Source organism: Natrix helvetica, assembly GCF_964273705.1.
Source record: "Natrix helvetica genome assembly, chromosome: 2".
Classification (NCBI taxonomy): domain Eukaryota; kingdom Metazoa; phylum Chordata; class Lepidosauria; order Squamata; family Natricidae; genus Natrix; species Natrix helvetica.
In genome coordinates, this window is record NC_138552.1 from 190,378,370 (window position 1) to 190,386,928 (window position 8,559).

An 8,559-nucleotide genomic window follows, 5' to 3' on the forward strand; every position below is an offset into this window, starting at 1 on the left:
CAATTTGGAAGTGAAGAAAAATTAACAACTGAAAGGAAGAGCCCAGGGGGAAGTCTCTTTTCCCCTTATCTGATTCTATTCTTTGTGGATTAAACGCACTTGGATGGCTATTGACAGCTAGTTGTGGGATTGTACTGTGGTTTGCAGAGAGCCATTTACCGGCGAGCAGAAATACCACACCAGCTAGTGAAGAAAAAAAAGTAATAATAATAACAGAGGGAAGTCCTTTTTCTTTTTTTTCTTTTTTGTGGATTTAAAGTGCTTTAAAAGAAAAGGGAAAAAAGAGAGAGTTGCAGCTGCAGTGTGACCTTGGATTCAGGAAGAGACTTTGAAACGTGAGAATCGTTAAGGAGTCTTTGCAACATTGTTTTGACTGAAACTATCTACAGCTGTGAAGAGAAAGAAAACTTTAACTAGGACCTGGACTGAACTAATTTTAAAACTGAGCAACAGAATCTGGAAGATTCTAAACTCGCAATTAAATGTGGTATAACCCCAAAATTTAAAAATCTGCTAAAATAGTTAAACTTGCATAATGGAGACTTGGATGTATGATGAATTATTTGTGATGCTGAAAAGCGTGTGTGAAATGTTAATTGGTAAAGAAAAGCTAGGAAATCAAAGGGAACATACAGAACACGAAATAGAAGAAGAGGTGGTAAAAAGAGGGCACAAATGAGGTACAGGAAGATAAGGTGGAAAAAAGAACTGAAAATAAAATGCAGATAGAAGATTTCACTGGGATTTACAGTCAGAAAGAAAAGGTAAACAAAGGGATTGATCTCCCAAAAAAGAAACCACGAAATAGAAAGCAAAGGAGGAGAACAGGGAAAACCCTGCGGAAAGTTACTAGAAGAATACAAGTAAATACTCAGAAGAAAAGATACGAGAACCACAAAAATAGGGAAAAGAAAAAGAAGAAGTTAGGGAAAAGGGGGAGAAGAAGGAAAAGAATTAAAAGTGGGATTTTTGAGAGCCCAAGAGAAAATGGTTAAAGTGGAAGAAAGGAAAAAAGAGTTATATTAGTAGACTAAAGAGAATAGTAGTAGGATTGTCATTGTTATGTAACTAATTAAGAAATAAAGAAGTGATAGTATATTGTTAATGGTAGAAAATTTTTTGAAAGAAATGCTCTCTATGTTTAAATTGAATTAGAGGATGTATGCTGTTTATAGCAAAACATACCAATATTTTGAGAAAATAAGAAATGAAAATTTGGTGTAACTTTGAAGGGGCAATTGCAGATATTTTTTTATGTATTAAGAAAAAATAACAATAAAGATGAAAAATAATGGAAGAGAATAATTTGGCTGAAAGTGAAAATGAAACTATGATGTAAAAAAGATTATGTAAATGATAGGATGTAAAAGAAAAGAACCAGACAACTTTTTATTCCTATAGTATGTATAAGTTGCATTAAAAAATAAAAACCCTTACATCTGGCTTTTTCAGGTGCAGCCATTAAGTAACCATGTAGGTTGATAAAGGGAGCACAAAAAGCATGTAAGAAGACTTGGGAGGCCCATCACCCAGGACAAAATGAAACAAAGCAAAAACCCTGGAGAGAGAAAAGACTTGTTGATGTTTCTCCCTTCCTCTTCCCCAAATTTAGTGCTGAAGCTAAATTCTCCACCTCTGCCCTACAATCTCCCCTGTAATGACCTAATTTGCTAAATGTATTATGCAGGTAAAGAGGGTACAAAAATGTGTGACTTACCTTGATGAATGACCGGGAGGTTGAAGAGCAGAGAAAAAGAATCACCCAGGAATTTATTTTTTTAAGAAGAAAAGTGGAGAGAGAGACCTGAATGGAAATGTTTGGAAAGCTCTTTACTGCTTAGCTGATTTCCTTTATGACTCGGCTTCTGCCTGGACTATAAGTGCTAAGCCTTCCTTTGCAGTTTTTCATTTCAACTTTGCACACACTTTCATTAACTTGCTTGGCAGTTTTTCATTTCAGCTTTGCACACCAACTCCCAGAACAACTTTGCCTCCTTCATCTCCCCCTCCCCCTGTATAAAATTTCAGCTTTCTTATGGATAAACGCAAATCTGTGATTCTGCACAGTCATGTTTATGACAGGCATGACCAGGACATGTGAACCATCTCTGGTAGCTATAGCGCACTATTGACTCATATTTAAGTGATTTTTCACTTGAACTCCTTCCATCTTCCTCTCCTCACATCTATCTTCCTTCCCTCCTCTTCCTTTCATCTCATCTCCTCCTCTCTTCCCTTCTTTTTCTATTGTTGTAGATGTCTCTTCCAGCTCTTAATTTTTATTTTCTTGGGGTAGTATTTCCGCAGACCCAAAAATAATTGAATATCATTTCTTGTTCCTTTTTCTTCTCAAATCTATCCTGATTATGTTTTCCCCCTCATTTGTATCTTACTTTTGAATATATACTTATATATTATTATTTTCTTTCCTCTTTTCCCCCCTTTTCTACTTAATGGTGAATTGTCTGGGTTCCATATCTTCCCCTTACTTTCTTTTCTGTATGTCTTTCTCGAACTCTACATAAAATCTTCCCCATGTCTTGAAGAACACAGAGTCCTCTTTATCCTTTATTTTCAATCTCTTCATCTCTGCACAATCTAGAATTTTTTTTATCATCTCTTCTTCTGTTGGTACCTTATTTAATTTCCAATTTTGAGCATATACAATTCTCGCTGCTGTAGTTAACATGTTTAATCAAATAGGTTTCTTCTTTCTTATATTTCTCTGGAAAGATATCCAATAAAAATGTCTCTGGTCTGGGCTCCATCTTTTGTTGTAAAATTTCCTCTAACCATGTTCTTATTTTAGTCCAATAGTTCCTTGCTTCTGCACATGTCCACCACATATGATAGTATGTCTTTAAACATCTTAGCTAGTTTTTCTGGTGTCATGTGCCATCTATAAAATATTTTATACAAGTTTTCTTTATAGGCTGTTGACATGGTTAGTTTATAATTTCTTTCTCATAGTTGCTGCCATTTTTCTAGCTCATTCGTGTAACCAAAATTCTTTGCCTGGCTTAACATAGTGTCCTTGACCACTTCTTCTAGTCTAATTCTTAATAAATAACTACACAATATCTTAATTATTTTTTCTTCTGTTCCCATCAGCATTTTGTCCAACTCTGAGTTTCCCAAGTTAAATCCATATTCCCTCTTATCTTTTTCATACCCTGCTTTGATTTGCAGTTGCGAAAACCAACCTATATCAATCCCTTGTTCTTCAAATTCTTGCTTTTGTTTTAGTTTCCCCTTTTCTATTAAGATATCTTTATATCTGATAACATTCTTCATGTTGCTAATATTTGGATGTGTCAATGCTTCCATTGTGGTTTACAACAATGATAGGTTTGAAGAAACCAGTTGCTTCACCAAAACCCTGGTTTGTGTCTGATGTTTTGTCCTTGGAGTGGACAAGATCCTCCAGAAAGACGGGCTGCTCATGCTTACACTGGAGTAAACTGGAAGCTGTTCACACTTACACTAGAATAAGCTGCTTTGGTTTCTCCTGATAATCCCATTCCAGCCTACTTTCTTGAGGAATAGCAGAGTCTTACCTCCTATCTAACAAAATAAAAATCAATAGCAAAAAAAGTAAGGTTCTACATTTAGGCAAGAATAATCAAATGCACAGGTATGGAATAGGCTCATCAGTAGTAACTGTGAAAAGAATCTTGGAGTTCAAGTGAACAATCACTTAAATATGAGTCAAAAGTGTGCTATAGCTACCAGAAAAGCCAACACAGTCCTAGGCTGTATTAGCAGAAGGACAAAATCAAGATCAAGTGAAGTATTAGTACCACTTTATAAGGTCTTGGTAAGGCCACACTTGGAATACTGCACCCAGTTGGGATCACCATGATATAAAAAGATGATGAGACTCTAGAAGGAGCACAGAGAAGAGCAACAAAGATGATTAGGGGAATGGCGGCTAAAACATTTGAATAATGATTGCAAGAATTGGGTATGTCTAGTTTAATGAAAAGAAGGACTGGGGTGATATGATAGCAGTGTTCCAGTATCTAAAGGGCTGCCATAAAGAAGAGGGAGTCAACCTATTCTCCAAAGTGCCTGAAGGCAGAACAATAAGCAACAGCTGAAAACTAATCAAGGAAAGAACCAACCTAGAACTTAAGGAGAAATTTCCTGACAGAACAATTAATCAATGGAATGACTCGCCTCCAGACGTTTAGGTGCTCCATCACTGGAGTTTTTAAAAGAAGAGATTGGACAACCATTTTTTCTAAAATGGTATAAGAACTCCGACCTGAGCAGTGGGTTGGATTAAAAGACCTCCAATATCCCTCCCAACTCTGTTATTTTTTCCCCTGTTATTCCTCCTTTTATCATGAGGACAAAAAGCTCAGAGATACAAGCTTTCCAGTACTATTTCTAAGAACTTCTTTCATAATGATTATTTGGCTTCTTGGACTTTAAACATTCTCTCAAATATTTTTCATTGGTTTAGTTTACTAACACCCATATAAATGTGGTTTCCAGTGAATCATTTGTAAGATCCCAACTTTGATCCCCCCCTCCTTAACAGAACATAGTTGCCACATCAAGAAGTAAACAGGCTTAACGGTGCTGAAAACTAAATCTCAGAGAATGAATTAATTATTCATTATTCAGGAATGGATAGATTACCTGGGAGAAGTTGAACTTCAGTTTATCATTAACACTATGTCAAGTTGAACTGACATAGAACATGACTTGGTTTGTTTAAAAATGAAGTTAACATTTGAAATGAAGCAAGCCTGCTTGATCTGAAAGCTGTACTTTATAATTTAAACATGATGAGAATATCCAGCCAGGTGCGCTTGTAGGTTTCAGAAATCCATCACGCAGTTTGTGTCCAAAAATCTGTCTGCCTTTCGCAGAGTTTATTTGACTTTTATATAGTTTTTACAAGCAAAGCACAGAGCAACAACACATTACTTTCGGTTTTACTCCCCCAAATCTTCCCTAGTGAATTCAGAAAGATATTCAGGCCAAGGATAACTCATGCCTTTGCTCTGGTGAATTAATGAGCTAAAGATAACAGACTGTGCATCACCTTTCCTTTATTCCTGCATTTGGTTCTGCTAATTAGGTGAGCTTGTTGGTTTCCAAGATAAACAGCCACTGAGGTCATGGTAATTTCTACGCATGCCCTTACGTAAGCCTTACCTCTCATTACCACATCTCACTCTTTTTTATTTTGTTTGACAAGACAGGGCAAAAAGCTGTCATACATATGTTTTGCAAAGGGAGGGAAGGCATTGAACAAAACAGCACCCGCCAATTAGAATAGCACAAATGATTATTAAGTAACGTAGGATATTTCCCAACAGACCTGTGGGTAACCACGCCCAAAAGCTTTCCCACCAAGATCCTAGGGTATCAATTTTCAAATCAGAGGCCAATTTGTGTAAAATATCAAGCTGACGCTGAATAATTCTGGATTCATCAGAAAGATTAAAAGAACACATCCCATCAAAACTTTCACAACCCATATGCTGGTGAAGAAGCAAATAGTCAATAGCAGCACAATTTTGCAAAATAGCTTTATGCAAAGCTTGTAGCTCATGATTAATTGCTGAAATAGCTAAAAAAAGTAGCATTAATTATTTTTACCAAATCACATGCAACAGCGTTAATATTAAGATGAGCACGAGCAGCAAGCGCTGGCACACCCACTATAAATATAGCCAATGCTACATATTCTACTTTATTAAGCAAAGCTGTCTCAGAGTTACAAGTGTTGTCTAAAGTTGCTGTTTGGAAAGCAAAACAGGAATTAGCTAGCTAAAGCAACATTGCACTTCACTAATATTAGCAAAAGTTTCGTGACCACATGTAAAACCTATCCTTGCGGAAGCCAAACATAAGCAAAGTGAAAGGAAACCTCCTCAAAAGCTGTACAATTTAAAGTAGGTGAACTAATATGAAGACAGTGAGGCTTTTTACTTGAAGATGTACAGTTAACTACTTTAGCACATATTACATTTTCAGGAACTGCTACTATAGGAGTATACAAAGCAATTGCATCGGGGGGCGGTTCATAAGCAATCAATCCCTAATGAAAGATAGTCTTATAGTTGAAACCAATGAAGTGTTGAATTACTGCAGACAGGATTCAAACAGGATCCAAACATGTAGAAAGTAAATGTTCCATGTACAATTCAAATAAGCAAGAGACATCCATGTGTGTGATGTTAGCTAGCTGCACCCATAGGTTTTTTCTTCAGTCACTGTTCAAATGAGTTTTTGGGTGAGATGACAACAGTTATCGATAAAGAGAAGCAATTGACAAGTAGACATAAGAAAATGATGACTAAGGATTTGGCAAAAATGGCAGCGCATAAGTTCTCGGGCATTTGTTCCACGTGTCGTTGTTACAGCACTGCTTGCGCTTTGGTGGTCACTGGACAGCTGGTCCAACAAGATCGTATTGGCCACTGTGCTGTCTGTAAAGTCACCTTGGTCATCTCTAGAACTGGATTTGGGAACTGGTACCACAATATTCTTAGCTAGACAAACACCACGTGCTAGAATTCACAAAGACCTGTAGAAGCAAGCACAACATATCCTCCTCCCCCTTGCAGGGGAGGCAAACAAACTTTTTAAATCTATTATGTTACCTATGCCAAATTAGCCAAATTGGGGTACACCAATTGTTAGGTACCCGAGATCCCTCCTTTTTTATTAGTTTGTGAAGACAGTCCTTAAAGGACCGATTAGCACGTTCCACAATAGCTTGACCTGTGGAATTATAGGGTAACCCATGAGTTAAAACAATGTTCCAAGTGGTACAAAATTGCAAAAAGGCTGATGACAGATAGGCTGGGCCATTGTCGGTTTTTAAAGAAGAGGGTTTACCTAAAGCAGTAATAGCTGAAAAAAGGTGAGAAATAACATGATTAGCTGTTTCACCTCTTTGTGGCGTGGCCCACAACACTCCTGAATAAGTATCAATAGACACATGAATGTACTTCCAGGGAGCCAGAGAGGGAACATAAGTGACATCCATTTGCCATAATTTATTAGAGGCTAAACCACGGGGATTAACACCCATGCCCCCTGAAGGGGATGCTGCAGAACACTGGGGGCAAGATGAAACAATTTGCTTGGCCTGGTCAATTGGAATATGGCAGGATTGTGCCAGCCCTCTGGCATTTTGATGAAAAACAATAATTAAAAAAAAAATCTGAAAAAAACGTAGTTAAAACATGAACAGCTGCATCTGAGTTGCATACCTGTTGCTTTAAGAAAAAGGTCCTGGGAAAAACAAATGACTGCATATATGAGCATAATAATTGCTGCAAAGTTAAAAACAAAGCCATAAGGTTAGAATCCATCCTGGGTATGATGTAAATACCTAGAAAATTCAAAATAAATTGACACACATAATGAAAGTCAGAAATGTAGTTAAAAAGCTTGTTGAGAAAAGATGTGAAAAGCTAAAATAGCAACAAACAATTTTAAGAAAATGTTGCAGGAACAACTGCATTGCAGGGTAGGAAACTTTCATGAGAGTCCCTATAAGAAATTACTCCTCTCGTTCACCCTCCACTTGAAAAACAGTGTTGCGAAAACAGAGAAACGAAAGCAAGACAAATAAACACGCAAGCCAAAGATCTTTAGGCAAATGATATGAAATACAGACCACATAGTCAGTTAAAGCACACTGAAGAGATAAATTATGCTGAAAATAAAATTGAAAATCAAATTTTGGAATAGGAAAAATAATATTAATTAAGTCAGTCCAATTTCTACAACAACTCAAGGTTATTAAATCAGCAACTGCCTAAGAAAATGGCAAAACATTTTGAAACGGAATCTTCTGTCTTAAAAAACATCAAAGGAGTTAGCTGACAATTTCCACAAATTGAATGCTCAAAAGATCATTAATCTCCTCAACTGCGGCAAATGCAGCTGAGGAAATCACGATAACATCTCCAGGTTGTTTTCCTTTGGTCAGTAATTCAAACAATAAATGTGTCAGCAAAGAAAAATATGGCCTTACCCAATTAAGAGTACCCAATAACTGTTGTAAGTTAACTAGTGACATAACGTTAGGCAATTTCAAACAAAGAAATGCCAGGGCAGAATAGGAATGCAACATCTTATGACCCAAATACAGATAAGGAGCATGTAGTTGAACTTTTTGCTGGGGCAATTTGCAACCCATAAACAGCCAAATCATTTTGTATTTCTGAAAGCCAATTTGGTGGTATCTTTGGGGCTCCAATTAAAATATCATCCATATAGTAAAGCCAATGGATGACGCTTACGAAAAGGATTCAATTCTTCAACATAAATCTGATATTTTGGGCATTTTGCTTTTAGCTTCATCCCTTGAGGTTTGCTGCCTTGCGAGAAAGCGGCTGCCAATAAATTAGCCTGATGAGAGGCTGTTCCTATATCTTGACATGCTTTAATCATTTCTGCCAACTCAGGATCATTCCAATAATTGCCCTCCGGCATTCAAAAGTAGCATTTCCCTTTGCTAATTTCATCAGAAACTTCATCTGAGCTTTGGAATTAGCTATTTGTTGTTTTAAAGCATAATAAACC